A 21,355-nucleotide genomic window follows, 5' to 3' on the forward strand; every position below is an offset into this window, starting at 1 on the left:
TGGTGCTGTCTGACTCTGTGAGTCTGTGACTTGATGAGAGAGAGAAACTGTCTCCACTGGATGTGGAAATACTGTGGCCATGGCGACACTGATTGAACATAATTGTCGAAAGAACCAGAGAGGATGCTAGCTTTGTTTTTGATGCAATGAGTTGCTGGGATTTGAAATACGGTGCCTGGGAGCAGATTAAATAGGAACCTTCGAGAGTCAAAGAGTCAGCACTGACACGATGGGCCAAATGGCTTGTTTCCATGTGGTAAGAAACTTTGACTCTCCATTAGGCTTTTGGCAATGGATTTTAAAGTGTGACAGTTCTGAATGGCACACAGTTGAACATTCTCAGGCCTGGGGAACGCTGCCATTTGATTTGTCGATAATATGGAGAAAGCAGAAAAGTGCATTTGACAATAGACAATAGACAATAGGTGCAGGAGTAGGCCATTCTGCCCTTTGAGCCTGCACCACCATTCATTATGACCATGGCTGGTCATCCTTAATCAGTATCCTGTTCCAGCCTTATCCCCATAACCCTTGATTCCATTATCCTTGAGAGCTCTATCCAATTCTTTCTTAAATGAATCCAGAGACTGGGCCTCCACTGCCCTCTGGGGCAGAGCATTCCACACAGCCACCACTCTCTGGGTGAAGAGGTTTCTCCTCATCTCTGTCCTAAATGGTCTACCCCGTATTTTTAAGCTGCGTCCTCTGGTTCGGCACTCCCCCATCAGCGGAAATATGTTTCCTGCCTCCAGAGTGTCCAATCCTTTAATAATCTTATATGTCTCAATCAGATCCCCTCTCAGTCTTCTAAACTCAAGGGTATACAAGCCCAGTCGCTCCAGTCTTTCAGTGTAAGATAGTCCCACCATTCCAGGAATTGACCTCGTGAACCTATGCTGCACTCCCTCAATAGCCAGAATGTCTTTCCTCAAATTTGGAGACCAGAACTGTACACAGTACTCCAGGTGTGGTCTCACCAGGGCCCTGCACAGCTGCAGAAGCACCTCTTTGCTTCTATACTCAATCCCTCTTGTTATGAAGGCCAGCATGCTATTAGCCTTCTTCACTACCTGCTGTACCTGCATGCTTACCTTCATTGACTGGTGTACAAGAACACCCAGATCTCTTTGTACTGCCCCTTTACCTAACTTTACTCCATTTAGGTAGTAATCTGCCTTCCTGTTCTTGCCACCAAAGTGGATAACCATACATTTATCCACATTAAACTGCATCTGTCATGCATCTGACCAATCACCTAACCTGTCCAGGTCACCCTGTAATCTCCTAACATCCTCATCACATTTCACCCTACACCCAGCTTTGTATCATCAGCAAATTTGCTAATGTTACTATTAATACCATCTTCTATATCATTAATATATTTGAGGCCTTGAATGAATTGACCAAGCACAAGAACAAAGAACAAAACAGCACGAGAACAGGCTTTTTGGCCCTCCAAGCCTGCACTAACACATTTTGCCCTTCCATACTGTCTTCCCTTACAGGATCCATATCCCTCTATTCCCTTCCTATTCCCATATCCGTCCAGGTGCTTCTTGAATGCTCCTACCTTGTCTGCTTCCACCTATCTGGAGGATGGACTTTATATCGCAGATGCCAGATGCCAACTCTCTGACACCACGTCCTACCTTCCCCTTTCCCATGATCTCACTGCGACCCATCACTCACACTGTCCATGCCCTCATTGCCTGTGGTGATCTCCCCTCCACTGCCTCTCATCTCATAGTCCCCCAGGTCCACGCTGCCCGGCTCTACCTGCTCCCCAAGATCCAACTTCCCCGGCTGACCCATTGTCTCTGCATGCTCCTACTCCCCACCGAACCCATCTCGTCTTCCCTCAACTACACCCTCTCCGCCAGGTTCAGGCACTTCCCACCAACATCCGCATCACCAACCACGCCCTCCATCTCTACAGTAACTTTCCCTGGCCCCAGCGCTTTATCCATTGATGTGCAGTCCTTATACATGTCCATACCCCACAAAGATTGCCTCCAGGCCCTCAGCGTCTCCCTCTCCAACAGACCCATCCAGTTCCCCTCCACCAATACCCTCCTCCGCCTCACCGAACTGATCCTCACCCTCAATAATTTTTCCTTTAACTCCTCCCATTTCCTCCAAATCCAGGGCTGGCCATGGGAACCTGGATGGGCCCCGGTTACACCTGCCTCTTTGTCAGCTTTGTTGAACAGTCCCTCTTCAGTACCTAGGAGAAAGTGAGGACTGCAGATGCTGGAGATCAGAGCTGAAAAATGTGTTGCTGGAAAAGCGCAGCAGGTCAAGCAGCATCCAAGGAACAGGAGAATCGACATTTCGGGCATAAACCCTTCTTCAGGAATGAGGAAAGTGTGTCCAGCAGGCTAAGATAAAAGGTAGGGAGGAGGGACTTGAGGGAGGGGCGTTGGAAATGCGATAGGTGGAGGGAGGTCAAGGTGAGGGTGATAGGCCGGAGTGGGGTGGGGGCGGAGAGGTCAGGAAGAAGATTGCAGGTTAGGAAGGTGGTGCTGAGTTTGAGGGATTTGACTGAGACAAGGTGGGGGAGGGGAAATGAGGAAACTGGAGAAATCTGAGTTCATCCCTTGTGGTTGGAGGGTTCCTAGGCGGAAGATGAGGCGCTTTTCCTCCAACCGTCGTGTTGCCATGGTCTGGCGATGGAGGAGTCCAAGGACCTGCATGTCCTTGGTGGAGTGGGGGGGGAGTTGAAATGTTGAGCTAAGGGGTGGTTGGGTTGGTTGGTCCGGGTATCCCAGAGGTGTTCCCTGAAACGTTCCGCAAGTAGACGGCCTGTCTCCCCAATATAGAGGAGGCCACATCGGGTGCAGCGGATGCAATAGATGATGTGTGTGGAGGTGCAGGTGAATTTGTGGTGGATATGGAAGTGTCCCTTGGGGCCTTGGAGGGAGGTGAGGGGGGAGGTGTGGGCGCAAGTTTTGCATTTCTTGCGGTTGCAGGGGAAGGTGCCGGGAGTGGAGGTTGGGTTGGTGGGGGGTGTGGACCTGATGAGGGAGTCACGGAGGGAGTGGTCTCTCCGGAACACTGATAGGGGTGGGGAGGGAAATATATCCTTGGTGGTGGGGTCTGTTTGGAGGTGGCGGAAATGACGGTGGATGATACGCTGGCGGAGACATATGCGGCACTGTGGTCGTGCAGGTTAGTGATGTCACTGGGGGCGGAAGTGGCTGCGGCGACGAGAGAGACAGTGTTATTCTCGATAATCGCGGAGGCCGCGAATCTGTCGCCGATGGTCTTCCTGGCGATCGTGGAGGCTGCGAGGTCGGTGGGGGCGAAGTGACGTCATGGTCCGCGGCGGCGGTTGCTGCCACGGGCGCTGTAGCGGCCGTGTGGTTAATGGCGCCGGACTGAATTCGGAGGCCGATGGCATGTGTCTCCGCCAGCGTATCATCCGTCGTCATTTCCGCTACCTCCAAACGGACCCCACCACCAGGGATATATTTCCCTTCCCTCCCCTATCAGCATTCTGAAAAGACCACTCCCTCCGTGACTCCCTCGTCAGGTCCACACCCCCCACCAACCCAACCTCCACTCCCGGCACCTTCCCCTGCAACCGCAAGAAATGCAAAACTTGCGCCCACACCTCCTCCCTCACTTCCCTCCAAGGCCCCAAGGGATCCTTCCATATCCACCACAAATTCACCTGCACCTCCACACACATCATTTATTGCATCCGATGTGGCCTCCTCTATATTGGGGAGACAGGCCGCCTACTTGCGGAACATTTCAGAGAACACCTCTGGGACACCCGGACCAACCAACCCAACCACCCCGTAGCTCAACACTTCAACTCCCCCTCCCACTCCACCAAGGACATGCAGGTCCTTGGACTCCTCCATCGCCAGATCATAGCAACATGACGGTTGGAGGAAGAGCGCCTCATCTTCCACCTGGGAACCCTCCAACCACAAGGGATGAACTCAGATTTCTCCAGTTTCCTCATTTCCCCTCCCCCCACCTTGTCTCAGTCCCAATCCTCGAACTCAGCACCACCTTCCTAACCTGCAATCTTCTTCCTGACCTCTCCACCCCCACCCCCACTCTGGCCTATCATCCTCACCTTGACCTCCTTCCACCTATCGCATTTCCAACCCCCCTCCCCCAAGTCCCTCCTCCCTACCTTTTATCCTAACCTGCTGGACACACTTTCCTCATTCCTGAAGAAGGGCTCATGCCCGAAACGTCGATTCTCCTGCTCCTTGGATGCTGCCTGACCTGCTGCGCTTTTCCAGCAAAACATTTTCAGCTCTTCAGTACCTACACAGGCACCGTCCCCCAACTCTTCCGCTGTTACATCGATGACTGCATCGGTGCAGCGTCCTGTACCCAGGCTGAACTGGAGCAGTTCATCGACTTCACCCACAACTTCCACCCTGCCCTCAAATTCACTGACTCCATCTCGGACACCTCCCTCTCCTTTCTTGAGCTCTCCGTTTCCACCTCCAGCGACAGTCTCCAGATGGACATTTACTACAAACCCACAGACCCTCACATCTACCTGGACTATACCTCCTCCCAGCCAGAATCCTGCAAAAACTCCATCCCATTCTCCCAATTCCTCCACCTCTGATGCATCTGCTTGGCCAAGGAGACATTCCACTCCCAAGCATCCCAGCTGTCCACCTATTTAGAACAATGTGCTTTCCCCACTCTGTTATCCAGACAGCCCTCCACCACACCACCTCTATTCCCTGTTCCATTGCTCTAAACCCTCCCAACGCAATAAAGACAGAGTCCCCATTGGCCTCACCCACTACCCCACCGGTCTCTGCATCCAACCCATCACCCTGGGAAGGCCCTCATACTTTCCATCCCATCTATGCTATTCACAATCTTATAAACCTCTAACAGGTCGCCCCTCAACCTCCTGTGTTCCAGTGAAAACAAACTCAGTCTATCCAAATAAAAGCCAATTACTGCGGATGCTGGAATCTGAAACCAACGTAACAAAATATGTGGGGGATGGGGGGGGTGATGGGTGAAGCAGAGGCAAAATGGAAAACAGGGGAAAAGGGTAGCAAAGCGGGAAGAGGAGAGGAAAAAGGTGATGAGAGAGTGGGGAGCGAGAGAAAGAGGGACAATCAAGAAATAAGAGGTACAGAACAGTGAAAAAAAAATTTTAAAAAGATAATTAAAATAAATAAAATAAAATTATGGAGCAGAATGAAAACAGAGGGGTCGAGATGGGATAATCATCTGAAGTTGTTGAATTCAATGTTGAGACCGGCAGGCTGTAACGTGCCTAGTCGGAAGGTGAGATGCTGTTCCTCCAGTTTGTGTTGAGCTTCACTGGAACATTGCAGCAGGCCAAGGACAGACATGTGGGCATGGGAGCAGGATTGTGTGTTGAAGTGGTAAGCCACGGGAAGGTCCGGGACCTGATTGCGTACAGACCGAATGTGCTCAGCAAAGCGATCACCCAGTCAGTGTTTTGTCTCTCCGATATAGAGGAGACCACATTGGGAGCAACGAATGCAATAGACCAAATTGAAAGAGGTACAAGTGAAACGTGTGACAAAATATGTGGGGGATGGGGGGGGAAGAGTGAAGTAGTCTATCCAACCTTTCTTCATAGTTAACATGCCCTAAACCAGGCAACAACTGGTAAACCTTTGCTCCCCAAAGCATCCACATCCTTCTGGTCATGTGGTGACCAAAACTGTACACAATATTCCAAGTGTGGCCTCACTAAAGTTCTATGAAACTGCAGCATAACTAGTCTATCCTTATAGTCAATGCCCATTCCAATGAAGGTCAACATGCCATAGACCTTTGTTATCCCCTTATTTACCTGCACTGCCCCCTTCAGTGATCTGTGAACTTGCTCACCCAGATCCCTCTGCATATCAATACTCCTCAGGGCTCTGCCATTTACTGTATAATTTCCACCTGTACTCGATCTTCCAGAATGCATCACCTCACATTTGTCCAGATTAAACATTTTCCTGCCCATGCCTCCAACTGACCCTCTGCTGTATGCTCTGACAATCCTCCTCACTGTCTCCAACTCCACCCATCTGTGTATCATCTACAGGAGCGTCGCAGAGGTTGTGAAAGGAATATTTCACCGTTTCTTCCTCGTTCATCGATAAAGGTCCTCAGCTTTGTCAGGAGACCGGAGAAATCAAGCTTCCTGTTCTCTCCGCTCAGCAGGAAATTTAATACTCTCACATCAAGGTGATACCAGGCTCATCTGGGCTGAAAGAACGAACTCCTGCTCCTATTCCTCATGTTTTTATAATCACAAAGCCACCATTAGGGCTTCAGGATGTCCCAGATCACTTCACAGTCAATCAAGTACTTTGAAACTATAGCCACTGATATAATATGGGAAGCGGAGCCGCTCACTTGTACACAGCAAGATCCCACACTGAGCAATGTGCTAATGGTCAGGTGGTTTTAACAATGTTGGTTGAGGGATAGAACACCCTAATCTTCGTCTCAAAGTCGTTCAAGATGGGGTGATGATAGCCCAGTTAGCACTGCTGCCTCATGGCGCCCGGGACCCGGGTTCGATCCCAGCCTCGAGTGACTGTCTGTGTGGAGTTTGCACGATGCCCCTGCTTCTGCGTGGGTTTCCTCTGGTTTCCTCCCACTGTCTGAAGATGCCATGGGAAATTGCCCATAGGGTTCATGGATGTGCAGGCTCGGTGTGTTAGCCAGGGGCATGCTGGGATAGGGTAAAGGTGTGGGTCTAGGTAGGATGCTCTTCGTTGGTTGGTGTGGGCTGAATGGCCTGTTTCGACACTGTGATGATTGCCAACATGGTTAGTAATGCGCAAGCAGACTAAACCAAGATTTTAACCACTTTGAGTGAAGAGACGAGGCTCTGAGTTAGTTGCTTTGTGATGAGCTGGTCCCATCCTGATAACAATTAGTAACTGAATAAAGCTAAAGCTTCAAATGATCGGACAGATGGCAGGACACGGAATCAAACACAGTCAACGGAGAATAGCTAGAACATCCCCTGCAGCTTTTTCCCCAGAATGGGACCATGTACAAGGTCAGTAACATGGAGCTGGAGGCTGCTCCTACCTTAGACCACAGTTCCACAGCCACTCACTCCCTAAGCTCTGAAAATCCCTTCTTACAGTCTCTCCCCCTCTGTCACCCTCCTCCTGGATAGATGCCCTTTAAGGTCCACCTCTCTATCCCATAGCCAATTCACCCTATCCTGCACATCTTTGGACTGTGGGAGGAAACTGAAGCACCCGGAGGAAACCCACGCAGACACTGGGAGAATGTGCAAACTCCACACAGAGAGTCACCCGAGGGTGGAATCAAACCCAGGTCCCTGGCGCTGTGAGGCAGCAGTGCTAACCACTTAGCCATTGTGCCACCCACTGGCCCACTCTGTCCCTCTCTGTCCCTCAATGTCCCACTCTGTCCCTCTCTGTCCCACTCTGTCCCTCTCTGCGCCTCCCTGTCCCACTCTGTCCCTCTCTGTCCCTCCCTGTCCCTCCCTGTCCCACTCTGTCCCACTCTGTCCCTCTCTGTCACTCAATGTCCCTCTCTGTCCCTCCCTGTCCCACTCTGTCCCTCCCTGTCCCACTCTGTCCCTCTCTGTCACTCAATGTCCCTCTCTGTCCCTCCCTGTCCCACTCTGTCCCTCTCTGCCCCTCCCTGTCCCACTCTGTCCCTCCCTGTCCCACTCTGTCCCTCTCTGTCACTCAATGTCCCTCTCTGCCCCTCCCTGTCCCTCCCTGTCCCTCTCTGTCACTCGTTGTCCCACTCTGTCCCTCTCTGACCAGCTCTGTCCTTCCCTGTCCCACTCTTTCCCTCTCGGTCCCTCTCTGACCAGCTCTGTCCTTCCCTGTCCCACACTGTCCTGTTCTGGCTCAGTCTGTCCCACCCGGTCCCTCTCTATCCCACCCTGTCAGAAATCTATTGGCCAACGTGCAGACAGCACGAACTCTGTTGGAGCACTATTTTCTGCATTCTGTTCTATTCCTTTGATGTAGTTATCAATGAAAGGTGTGTTGTTGGAAAGGTACAGCAGGTCAGGCAGCATCCAAGGAACAGGATGAGGGCTTATGACCAACACACCAACTCTCCTGCTCCTCAGATGCTGCCTGACCTGTTGTGCTTTTTGACTCTGACTCCCCAGTCCTCTCTTGCTTCTGATGTACTTATGTTGTTGTATCACCATAGTCTTACCAAACCAGAACGGCTGATCTCTCATTAGAGGGAAGTGACTGGTGGTGATTTAGCCTGAGGCCCGTTAGGGCTCAGCCGAGGGAAGAGGAGTCCTTCATGGTTACCTCAAACTGATTTTGGGAATTGAACCCACGCTGTTGGCAACATACTGCTCTGCAAACCAGCAATCCAGCCAACTGAGCAAAGCCAATTCCCTGTACTTAGGTAAAGTATGATTTGCCTGGGTAGCATGCAAAACAATACTTTTCACTGTATTTTGGTACATGTGACAATAATAAATCAATTCAAAGCCCATAGCAATGCAATAAGTGAACAGATGATCTGCATTTTGTGTCCATTCCATCGGTTTATGCATCACCTTATACTGACAGAAGGACAAAGTCAACAAGAATATTAGACTAGCAGCTCTCAGATCTTCAACTACGGTGGAATAATCCCATGGTGTGTTTTTTTACACACACACACACACCCCCCCCCCCCCCCCCACTTTGTGATCAGATTGCAAGATAGTACCTGCAACACAGCAGCACTCACTTGGAAATGACACTTCAAGACTCAGCCTGGATTCTCACAAGACATACCCCACAGCCTCAGAGAAAGTGAGGGGAACTCCCGCTGAGCTGTGTTGTTACTGTTTTACCAAGAAAAGTACTTTGCTGATTTGTCTGAACAATAAAGTCACACTGTTATCTTCATTCAAAATGCAAGCGCTGCTACTGTCAATAGCGGTAAATAGAGTCATACAGCATGGAAACAGACCCATCACTCTAACCTGTCCATGCCCACATCTCAATCTGACCTAGTCCCACCTGCCAGCACCCAGCCCATATCCCTCCAAACCCTTCCTATTCATATACACATCCAAATGCCTCTTAAACGTTGCAATTGTACCAGCCTCCACCACTTCCTCTGGCAGCTCATTCCATACACATACCACCCTCTGTGTGAAAAAGTTGCCCCTTAGGTCTCTTTTATATCTTTCCCCTCTCACCCTAAACCAATGCCCTCTTGTTCTGGTCTCCTCTACTCCGGGGAAAAGACCTTGTCTATTTATCCTATCCATGCCCCTCATGATTTGATGTCACACACGGGATATGGGAGTCGCTGGCTGGGTGAGTATATATTGCCCGTCCCTAGTTTCCCCTTGAGAAGGTGGGGGCGAGCTGCCTTCCTTAACCGCTGCAGTCCACATGCTGTAGGCAGACCCATAATGCCATAGAGAGGGAATGGACATTTCTGTTTTCCAAGTTTGCAACGACTGTTACAATTGAGTAGCTTGCTTGGTCACTTCACAGGGCAGTGAAAGATTAGATTACGCACAGTGTGGAAACAGGCCCTTCGGCCCAACAAGTCCACACCGACCCGCCGAAGCGCAACCCACCCAGACCCATTCCCCTACACCTAACACTACGGGCAATTTAGCATGGCTAATTCACCTGACCTGCACATCTTTGGACTGTGGGAGGAAACCAGAGCACCCAAAGGAAACCCACGCAGACATGGGGATAATGTACAAACACCACACAGTCAGTTGCCTGAGGCAGGAATTGAACCCGGGTCTCTGGTGCTGTGAGGCAGCAGTGCTAACCACTGTGCCATTGTGCATGAAGACTCATGGCTGTGGGTATGGATTCACATGTAGGCCAGGTCAGGTATGGATGGCAGATCTCCTTCTCTAAGGCCTTTCATAAATGAAATAAGGTTTTAATCCTCATAAACCATCGGTGGCTTCAACTTTATTCCAGATTTTGATTGAATTCAATTTCCACCATCTGCCATAGCAGGATTCGAACCTGGATCATTATCTGAGTCCCTGAAATAACACCACCATGCTATTGCTCCCCTAGGGCTCAGAAGAGTAAGAGGCAACGTGACTGAGACATGAAAGATCCTGAGGGGAATTGAGAGAAGGATGTGGAAGGCATGTTACTGCTGGTGGGAGAATTGAGGACCAGGGATCAAAGTTCAAACATCAGGGGTCATCCACTGCCAACAGAGATGAGTAGAATTTTATTCTCTCATGGACAGTCATAAGTCTTTGGAAAGCCACAAAACGACACGACCAGCTATCCTTAGTAGCCACACACGCAGATGACAAGCAACATGAATTCGACTGGGACAACACTACTATTATAGGACAAGCCAAACAGAGAACAGCCAGGGAATTCCTAGAGGCATGGCACTCATCCACAGATTCAATCAATAAGCACATCGATCTGGACCCAATATACCGACTACTGCAACGGACAGCTGGAACTGACAACCGGAAGCGGCAGATTCAAACCACTACAAATGCCGGAGGAAAGATCACAGAAGCCCTTCACAGGAGGCTCCCAAGCACTGAGGATGTCACCTAGACAGGGGACGAAACGTCTGCAACACAAATTCCCAGCTCGGCGAACAGAACCACAACAATGAGCACCCGAGCTACAAATCTTCTCCCAAACTTTGAGTCTTTGGAAATCTCTTCTTGAGAAGGTGGTGCAGGCAGTGATTATGAACATGTATAAGGCTGAGGGCGATTGGTTCTCGAGTTGATTTATTCATTGTCATGTGTATCTTGTTAAAAAGTACAGTGAGAAGTGCTGTATAGCGTCACCGCTCTCTGGCGCCATCTTAAAACACAGAAAAATAAACCAAAACCTAGAATATAGAGGCAAAAGGATGAAGAAACAAGGAAAGGGTCCAACATCAGTGCTCCACCATGGGGCTATGTGGCCAGACATGAGTCCCCTTCATCACACCACCACCGCTGGAATCAAAACCGCCAATCTTTGGCGCCATCTTGCCTCAATGTTGGTAGGCGAGGGGGGTGAAAGGTTATCACGGATGGGAGTTATCAGATCAGCTGTGATTTAATTGAGGGGGCAGAGCAGGATCGAGAGGCTGAATGGCCTGCTGATGCCGATAAGTTCTTGATTTGTATGTGTTCAGTAATATCCAACAATGACACCCTTTAGAGCGCTTTAGGGAACATCTCCGGGACACCCGCACCAATCAACCAAACCGCCCCGTGGTCCAACATTTCAACTCCCCCTCCCACTCTGCCGAGGACATGGAGGTCCTGGGCCTCCTTCACCGCCGCTCCCTCACCACCAGACGCCTGGAGGAAGAACGCCTCATCTTCCCCCTCGGAACACTTCAACCCCAGGGTATCAATGTGGACTTCAACAGTTTCCTCATTTCCCCTTCCCCCACCTCACCCTAGTTCTAAACTTTCAGCTCAGTAACTGTCCCCATGACTTGTCCGGACTTGTCCTACCTGCCTATCTCCTTTTCCACCTATCCACTCCACCCTCTCCTCCCTGACCTATCACCTTCATCCCCTCCTCCACTCACCCATTGTACTCTATGCTTCTTTTGCCCCACCCCCACCCTCCTCTAGCTTATCTCTCCACGCTTCAGGCTCACTGCCTTTATTCCTGATGAAGGGCTTTTGCCCGAAACGTCGATTTCGCTGCTCCTTGGATGCTGCCTGAACTGCTGTGCTCTTCCAGCACCACTAATCCAGAATCTGGTTTCCAGCATCTGCAGTCATTGTTTTTACCTCGAAGAATTTTATTGTCAGTGATGTGCTTTTCTCAACATCTACTCTTAGTTTGCGATGTGATAGGCTCTTCAGAGCCCTCTCAAGTGGCCCACTCAGTTCAAGGGCAATTAAGGATGGGTGGGAAACACTGGTCTTGCCAGTGAAGCCAATGGGAGACAAACAAAGCATGGAGTGCATCAGTTTGAGTGAGACACTCACCCTTACCTTCTGAAGACCAATTCGGGATGGACAGAGTTCTGGTCTTACCACCTGCACCTGTCTCTTGTGAGAACATTTGCTTTAGAAAGTTGGAAATGGAGCAACAGTTTCTGCACAGCAGGATCCAACAAGCAGTCATGTGATAATGGGTAGGTAATCTGTTTTTGTAATGTTTACTGAGGGATGATTGCCATCTTAGATTTCCAGGGAGATTGTCATTGGAAGAGGGCCAAAGGATCGTTTACGTTCACCCCAGACATCTCAAGCCCCTGGGCCTCCCTTGGTGCTGGTTTGGAGGGTGTGATGATGGACATTCTGATGATTGAAGGAGTTTTGATCATCTGGCAACCACACGTCTGGGAACGAAACAGGAATGTGGTGACCACAATAAGCACGTGGTTTCCTGTACTCACAGAAGCTTCACACACTCACTTGGGCAGAGAGGCAGCTGCTGTCTTCATTCAAAATATCACTTACTCTCAAATTAAAGCCAGGGATTACATAGCCCACCACCAATGCCAATGGATCGAGTCAGGTTGTGTGGGAGTGTGTTCGGTGTTGACGGCTTGTCCCTGTCGGTCACATGAATAAGACACCCGTCACTCAATGGACTGAGGGACAACTGGAGCCATCAGCCATAAAGATCCTGTTCCCCCGGCCTCCCACGCAAATACCAGGGCGCCCACCCCATGGTTCGACCTTGGGAACCAGCAGAGTGAGATCCCATTTCCACCATTCCTCTTTCAGACAACACTGCCTTCAAAATGGAAGGACAGCTGTACCTTACCCTTGCCATGACCCTCACTTCTCAACTGGCATCGGGGCAGGGTGGGGGATTCTAAGCCTTGCTCCAAGGGCTGGTGCTCTCTTTCCTTCTCAAACTTTCCCTCGGGATCCAGGATGCCCTTCTCCCACTGCGGAGTTGTGATGACCACTCATCCTAACCCGGGTGGTCTTTGAGGAGGGTGGCTTGACCGCTTGGCTTTTCCCACGTTCCTCCATTTTGGCCATCGCCCGGGCATTGACGCTTTCCCGGATGCTTCTTCTCCGGCCTGGGCTAGAGATTCCCGCTGGAGATATCGCATTTTTCCGGGGAGGCTTTGAGGACGTCCTCAAAACATTCTGCCAGTCTTCCTGGGAACCTCTTGTCGGATGAAGTTCGGAGCAGAGACTGCCTTTGACAGACTTCCCTCAGGCAGGTGGCTAACCCAATGCAGCTGTTTAGCAGCAACCAGTGCGGCGATATTGAGGGTATTGGCCTGTGAGAGGACTCTGATACCGGAATGCCTATCGTGCCAGTGGATTTGCCAGAGTATGTGATGGCATAGCTGGCGATCAATGCTGGGAAAGGGCTTGAACCTTCCTCCAAGTTGATGCTTCAATGCCATGCTGTGGGAGCTCCGCACTGTCAGCAGTTTCAACTTTCAGAATAGACTTTAAACTGACACCCTCTCATCGAATCATCCAGAACTTCTACAGTGCAGCAAGAGGCCATTCAACCCATCAACTCCACGCAGACCCTCTGAAAAACATCCTACCCAGACCCACCCCTGATCTTATCCCTGCATTTCCCAGGACTAACCCACCTGACCTGCACATCTTTGGACTGTGGTGGGAAACTGGAGCACCCGGAGCAAACCCACGCAGACACGGGGAGAATGTGCAAACTCCGCACAGTCAGTCGCCTGAGGGTGGGATCGAATGCCCAGCGACCCTTCTTCAGAACCGCTAGTAGATGGGAAAGGTGGTATTTGTGCTCAAGGCAGAGTGTGATGGGAAAGAGAGTGGGCAGGATAGGCAGAGACATCCTGGGACAGGCTAAACAGAGACACGCAGGGGAATTCCTAGAGGCCTGACATTCAAACCAGAACTCCATCAATAAACACATTGATTTGGACCCCATTTACCAACCTCTGAGAAAAGGAACATGAAGTGACATCACCCACCGTAACAGACCAAGACACACAAATAGAAAGGCGAGGACATAACACCAGCGCTTCACCAGAGGCTCACTGATGATGTTACCGAGCATGGTGACGAAACCTCTGAGAGCAAACCTTCCAGCTCAGCGAGCAAGCTTACAACCTCACCTTCAACCTGAGCTACAAATCTACTCCAAAATCACAGAGTTAGGCAGACAAAGGAATGCCAGGGAGAAAGAGAAGGTGATAATGGGGGCGGTCATTGGGTGAAAATGGGTTGGCTGTGCTGAAAGCAGCCCATGTCACAACAGAGTCTGGGGTGTGGAGGTGGGTAAATGGGAGAAGGTGTTCAGGACCTGATATTACTGAACTGGAGTCAAGATTAGAGTGGTGCTGGAAAAGCAGAGCAGGTCAGGCAGCATCCGAGGAGCAGGAAAATCAACGCTTCAGGCAAAAGCCCTTCATCAGGAAGACTGATGAAGGACTTTTGCCCGAAACGTCAATTTTCCTGCTCCTCGGATGCTGCCTGACTTGCTGCATTTTTCCAGCACCACTCTAATCTTGACTCGGATCTCCAGCATCTGCAGTCCTCATTTTCGCCTTTATTGAACTAGATATTGAGTCCTGAATGCAGCAGGGTCCCCAAGTGGAAAGCATGACGCTGAAATGAGATGAGCCCTAATCGTATGTTTCTTCAGGACAATTTTGGAGCTCAGATCCCAATTTGTCCTTGTGGCTTTTTTAGAAAAATAAAACAACACTCTGACCTCCTTGATGTGCCTGAGGTCAGTAAGTGTTTGTACATAAATCAAACTTTCAGTTGACTACACGGCCAGATACAAGGGAGCTCAAGGTTCCTGAGAGACTGTGAGTGAAGTGCTTTCCATGCAGACTGACCTTGTTTGCAGAGTTTTATCTGCTTTGTGATAGTGCTGTATCAGGCCATGGATGAAGTCAAGCTCCAGGAATCCGGTGCTGACATGACATTTACCAGAATGCTGCCTGCTATCTCCCTCATCCTCTGTGGCGGACAGAGTGCTAACCTGCATTGCCAATCGAGGACATTCACCTTTGGGAGCAGGCGGGGAGGGAAATAAATACCTCCAGGATGTTTAGAAAGAGATTGCTTACTTTTAGAGACACAGGAACACGAGATCATGGAACAGCAGTAGGCCATTCAGCCCATTGAACCTGTTCTGCCATTTAATCTGATCATGACTGATTAGCCACTTCCATTTATCTCACCCACGCTAACCCCACAACCTTAGAAGAGTATAAAGGAAGTAGGAGTATACTTAAGAGGGAAATCAGGAGGGCCGTAAGGGGACATGAGGTAACTTTGGCAAATAGAGTTAAGGAGAATCCCAAAGGGTTTTTACAAATATATTAAGGACAAAAGGGTAACTAGGGAGTAACTAGGCCCCTCAAAGATCAGCAAGGTGGCCTTTGTGTGGAGCTGCAGGAGATGGGGGAGATACTAAATGAGTACTTTGCATCAGTGTTTAATGTGAAAAAGGATATGGAAGATATAGACTGTAGGGAAATAGATGGTGACATCTTGAAAAATGTCCAGATTACAGAGGAGGAAGTGCTGGATGTCGTGAAACGGTTAAAGGTGGATAAATCCCCAGGACCTGATCAGGTGTACCCTAGAACTCTGTGGGAAGCTAGAGAAGTGATTGCTGGGCCTCTTGCTGAGATATTTGTATAATTGATAGTCACAGGTGAGGTGCCGGAAGACTGGAGGTTGGCTAATGTGGGGCCACTCTTTAAGAAGGGCAGTAAGGACAAGCCAGGGAACTATAGACTGGTGAGCCTGACCTCGGTGGTGGATAAGTTGTTGGAGGGAATCCTGAGGGACAGGATGTACATGTATTTGGAAAGGCAAGGACTGATTAGGGATAGTCAACATGGCTTTGTGCGTGGGAAATCATGTCTCACAAGCTTGATTAAGTTTTTTGAAGAAGTAACAAAGAGGATTGATGAGGGCAGAGCGGTAGATGTGATCTATATGGACTTCAGTAAGGCATTCGACAAGGTTCCCCATGGGAGACTGGTTAGCAAGGTTAGATCTCATGGAATACAGGGAGAACTAGCCATTTGGATACAGAACTGGCTCAAAGGTAGAAGACAGAGGGTGGTGGTGGAGGGTTGTTTTTCAGACTGGAGGCCTGTGACCAGTAGAGTGCCAAAGGATCGGTGCTGGGTCCTCTACTTTTTGTCATTTACATAAATGATTGGGATGTGAGCATAAGAGGTACAGTTAGTAAGTTTACAGATGACGCCAAAATTGGAGGTGTAGTGGACAGTGAAGAGGGTTACCTCAGATTACAACAGGATCTGGACCAGGTGGGCCAATGGGCTGAGAAGTGGCAGATGGAATTTAATATAAGGTAAAACTTTGGAAAGTCAAATCAGAGCAGGACTTATACACTTAATGGTAAGGCCCAGAACTAGACGGCATAGGTTTAGGGTGAGAGGGGAAAGATATAAAAGGGATCTTAAGGACAACCTTTGCACACAGAGGGTGGTGCGTGTATGGAATGAGCTGCCAGAGGAAGTGTTGGAGGCTGGTACAATTGCAACATTTAAAAGGCATCTGGATGGGTATATGAATAGGAAGGGTTTGGAGTGATATGGGCCAAGTGCTGGCAAATGGGACTAGATAGTTGGCATGGATGAGTTGGATCAAAGGGTCTGTTTCTGTGCTGTACACCTCTATGACTCTATGACCCAGTTGGTATCTTTTAACTATTTTGTAGGTCAGGTCACCTCTCATTCTTCGAACCTGAAGAAAATACAGGCCCAGTTTGTACAATGTCTCTTCACAGGACAGTCACAACATCCAGAGTTCTTGCTTTTTATTATTGTTCACTCGTGGGATGTGGGTGTCGCTGACTGGGCCCAGCATTTATTGCCCGTCCCTAGTTGCCCCTTGAGAAGGTGGGGGCGAGCTGGTCTTCTTGAACCGCTGCAGTCCATGTGCTGTAGGTTGACCCGCAATGTCCCTTAGGGAGGGAATTCCAGGATTCTGACCCAGTGACACTGAAGGAACAGCAATATATTTCCAAGTCAGGTTGGTGAGTGGAACGGAGGGGAACTTGCAGGGGATGGTGTTCCCATGTATCTGCTGTCCTTGTCCTTCTAGCTGGAAGCGGTCATAGGTTTGGAAGGTGCTGTCTCAGGAGCCTTTGTGAATTCCTGCAGGGCATCTTGTAGATGGTACACACTGCTGCTACTGAGCGTCGGTGGTGGGGGCAGTGGATGTTTGTGGATGTGGTGCCAATCAAATGGGTGCTTTGTCCTGGATGGTGTCAAGTTTCTTGAGTGTTGTTGGAGCTGCAGCCATCCAGGGAAGTTGGGAGTATTCCATCGTGCTCCTGACTTGTGCCTTGTAGATGGTGAACCTACATTGTTCTCTGTCTACAGCAGCAATATCTACTCTTGTGATGAAGAGACTAGAATCCTGAGATGCTGCTGGCTAATTTCCTTCCTAACGCACTGAGGGCTGCTCTCAGTGACCAATCCCTCTACCTTCTGATATTGTTAGTCCCCAATGTGGACCATGACTATGGTCTGATTGCCCCTCTCCCAGAACCGTGTCATGTACCCACTCTGTGACAGCCTTGACCCAGGCATCAGGGAGACGACATGCCAGTCTGGAGTCATGTTTACTGCTACCGAGACTCAATATTGAATTCCCCAATTTCGAATAACCTCCCTCTCCATCCCCTGACACCCATACCAGCCCCTCCCCCCTCCATTCCACAGCTCCCTGCCACCAACTGGATTCATCCCTCCCGTTGACCAACTTGGTCGCACCCTCTACCTGTCTTCACCTATCCCCACTTCACCACCCTGCCCCCACCACCCCCTTTATCTGCACCACCCACGCCCCCAGTCCTGAAGAAGGTTTACACCTGATATGTTGACCTCCACCTCCTGATGCTGCTCGGTTTGCTGTGTTCCTCCAGCCTCCTGCCTGTCCCTGACTATGGAGCCCTCTATGACGATTCTTCTTCCAGCTTCCTCCTCCCCTGTCCGGCTGAGTCCCCTGTGGTGCCAGGAATTGGCTGTGGACGCACTCCCTGGAGGAACCACACCCCCCCCACCCCACCCCTTCACCAGTTTCCAAACTGGAAGACCAATCAGCAAACACAATAGGCTCAAGGGGACCTCAGGCAGTAGGTGCCTGGGACTGAGACTGCCTGGGGTTGCCTGTTCAGTGATGCTGACTGACCATCGCAGGGTCCTCCCCTCACTCACTCCTCCTCAAGATAGTCAGTGGATGTGAAGAAAGAGCCGATGGGTGTGGGTGCTGGAAAAGCACAGCTGGTCAGGCAGCATCCTCCTCCTCCGAGGAGGAGAGTCGATGTTTCGGGCATAAGCTCTTCATCAGGAATGTGGAGGGAGGAAGGAGGCTGAGAGATAAATGGGAGGGGCTGGGGCTGGGGGGGTAAGGTAGCTGACAATGCGTTAGATGGATGAAGGTGGGAGGGAAGGTGACAGGTCGGAGGGGAGGGTGGAGCAGATTGGTGGGAATGAAGATGGACAGGTCATGAGGGCGGTGCCGAGTTGGAGGGTTGGATCTGGGATGAGATGGGGGGGAGGGAGATGAGGAAACTGATGAAATCAACATTGATGCCATGTTGTTGGAGGGTCCCAAGATGGAAGATGATGCAATCTTCCTCCAGGCGTCGGGTGGTAAGGGTTTGGCATTGGAGGAGGCCCAGGACCTACATGTCCTCGGCAGAGTGGGGGGGGGTAGTTGAAGTGTTCAGCCATGGGGCAGTGGGGTTGGTTGATGCGGGTGTCCCAGAGATGTTCCCTGAAGCGCTCTTTGAGGAGGTGTCCTGTTTCCCCAATGTAGAGGTGACCACATTGAGAGTAATGGACACTGTAAATGACATGTGTGGAGGTGCAGGTGAAACTTTGATGGATGTGAAGGATCCTTTGGGGCCTTGGATGGAGGTGAGGGGGGTGGTTAGGGGACAGGTTTTGCAATTCAGGTGGTGGCAGAGGAAGGTGCCGGGAGGGGAGGGTGGGTTGGTGGGGGGGGTTGGGGGCGTGGAGCTAACAAAGGAGTCGTGGAGGGAATGGTCTCTGTGGAATGCTGATACGGCTGGGGACGGAAATATATCTCTGATGGTGGAGTCTGACTGGAGGTGGCGGATATGGCGGAGGGTAATACACTGTATCCGGAGGTTAGTGAGGTGAAAGGTGAGGACCAAGAATTGGAGGGGTGGGGTTCAAGTGTGGAGGGGCGGGAAGCTGAGGGCACTGTTGACCACGCGGGAGGTATATTGTGGTCCTTGAAATAGGAGGCCACCTGGGATGTCCTCCTGGGAGCAGATATGGTGGAGGTGGAGGAATTGGGAAGAAAGGATAGCATTTATACAAGAGGCAGGGTGGGGGGGGGGGGGGGGGGGGGGGGGGTGGGGGGGGTGGGGAGGTGTAGTCCAGGTAGCTTTGGGAGTCGGTGGGTTTGTAGTGAATGTCAGTGGTTAGTCCATTGCTGGAGATGGAGATGGAGATGGAGAGGTCCAGGAGGGGGAGGGTGGTATCTGAGATGGTCCTTGAGGTCGGGCGGAAAGAGTTGTGAAATTGTTGAACTGTTCAACCTCATCGTGGGAGCATGAGGTGGCGCTGATACAGTCAGCAATGTAGGGGAGGAACAGGTGGAGAATGGTGCCAGGGTAGCTGCGGAAGATGGACTGTTCCATGTACCAGATAAAGGGGCAGGTATAGCTGGGGCCCATGTGGGTGCCCATGGGTACCCCTTTTGTCTGGAGGAAGTGGGAGGAATCGAAGGAGAAATTGTTGAGGGTGAGGACCCAGTTCCAACAATCAAATGACAGTGTTGGTGGCGGGGTACTGGTTGGGTCGGCGGGAGAGGAAGAAATGGAGAGCTTGGGAGCCTTTGTCATGGCGGATAGAGGTGTACAGGAACTGGATGTCCACGGTGAAGATGAGGCATTGGGGACTGGGGAAACGAAAGTCATGGAGGAAGTGGAGGGCTTGGGTGGTATCCCGAATATACGTGGGGAATTCCTGGACCAAGGGGGGGCAGGACGGTGTCAAGGTATGGAGGAAAGGACAGGTATTGATGATTGTTGATGACAGGTACATGGGAACACTGTTCATCAGGAATTCCTGATGAAGGGCTCATGCCCAAAACGTTGACTCTCCTGCTCCTCGGATGCTGCCTGACCTGCTCTCCTTTTTCCAGTGCCACACTTTTTGACCCTGACTCTCCAGCATCGGCAGTCCTGACTATCTCCTACATGGAAGGATTATCCTTGTAGCAGCAAACACTGGGTTACTGCACTGGCACACAGGACTCTAATAGCACCAATTGGGATTCTCCCCGACAATGGATTCATGGGCAATCTTAGGAATCCCAAATTCCAGCAATGTCTCAAATTCAAATTTCACCATTTGCCATAACAGGATTCAAACTCAGATTCCAAGAGCATTCCTTGGGTCTCTGTATTAACGGCCCAGTGATAATGCCATGAGGACATCACCTCCTCCCAAGCAGCTATTGATCATTTTGACAGCATCAATTTAAAGTTTACTGCTTGAAGGGTAAAAGTCCCAGTGTCTCTAATGCCTCCACATCGACTGAAGTCCCTCACTCCTGGTACCATTCCATCAGTTTTGCATCATGTTGAAGGGACCGCTCTCCTTACTGAAGGCTGGTCTTCCAAACTGAAGTAATACTCCAGCTGAGGTCGATTCAATGATTTACAAAAGGTTAGCATGACTTTGTTGCTTTTTTGGTCTACTTATTCCTAAGGATCCCACAGATTTCATCCTGGGCTTGGAGACAGAACTGTTGCCTGTCCATTGAAATTCTGGTCTGGCGTATCCCCGGACTCTGGGTGAGTTCCTATACACTGAACATGAGGCTCCTAATCGCGAAATAAAACTTGCCGATTCCTTACATACTGTAACACTCCGTTGCTAGGGGCACTGCTTGTCACTGGCCACTTGGAGAGTTTTCCTTCCTGGTGGTGGAATATGAATAAAATTTCCTGCACTCGATATTTCTTCACTGTGTCCTGCACCTAAACACACACAACGTGGGTGTTGGGGAGAAATAAGCACAGAAATAAGAGAAAAACATTATATAACCAGGAGATTAGAATTTCCTCAGTCAAAAAAAAACACTCCTTTACATCCATCTGTACATAACAGGCTATCAAATACAGCTCAATAGTACAGTGTCTAAGACATCTCATCCTCCTCCAGTCTGCTGTCTTCTGTCTTCCTGATGTCAGAGTCACATGTTCAGTAACACACATGTGAACATACCAATTGGGAACACATATAGACTACTTGTTCCCTGCCCCACATTCGGGTGGTGGAGAAGGTGTTTAGCATGCTTGCCTTCACTCGTCAGTGCATTGACTACAGGAGTTGGGACATTATGCTGTAGCTGTACAGGACATTGGTGAGGCCACTTTTGGAGTACTGTGTACAGTTCTGGTCCTGA

The sequence above is a fragment of the Chiloscyllium punctatum genome, chromosome 10 (assembly GCF_047496795.1).
Source record: "Chiloscyllium punctatum isolate Juve2018m chromosome 10, sChiPun1.3, whole genome shotgun sequence".
NCBI classification, from domain to species: Eukaryota; Metazoa; Chordata; class Chondrichthyes; order Orectolobiformes; family Hemiscylliidae; genus Chiloscyllium; species Chiloscyllium punctatum.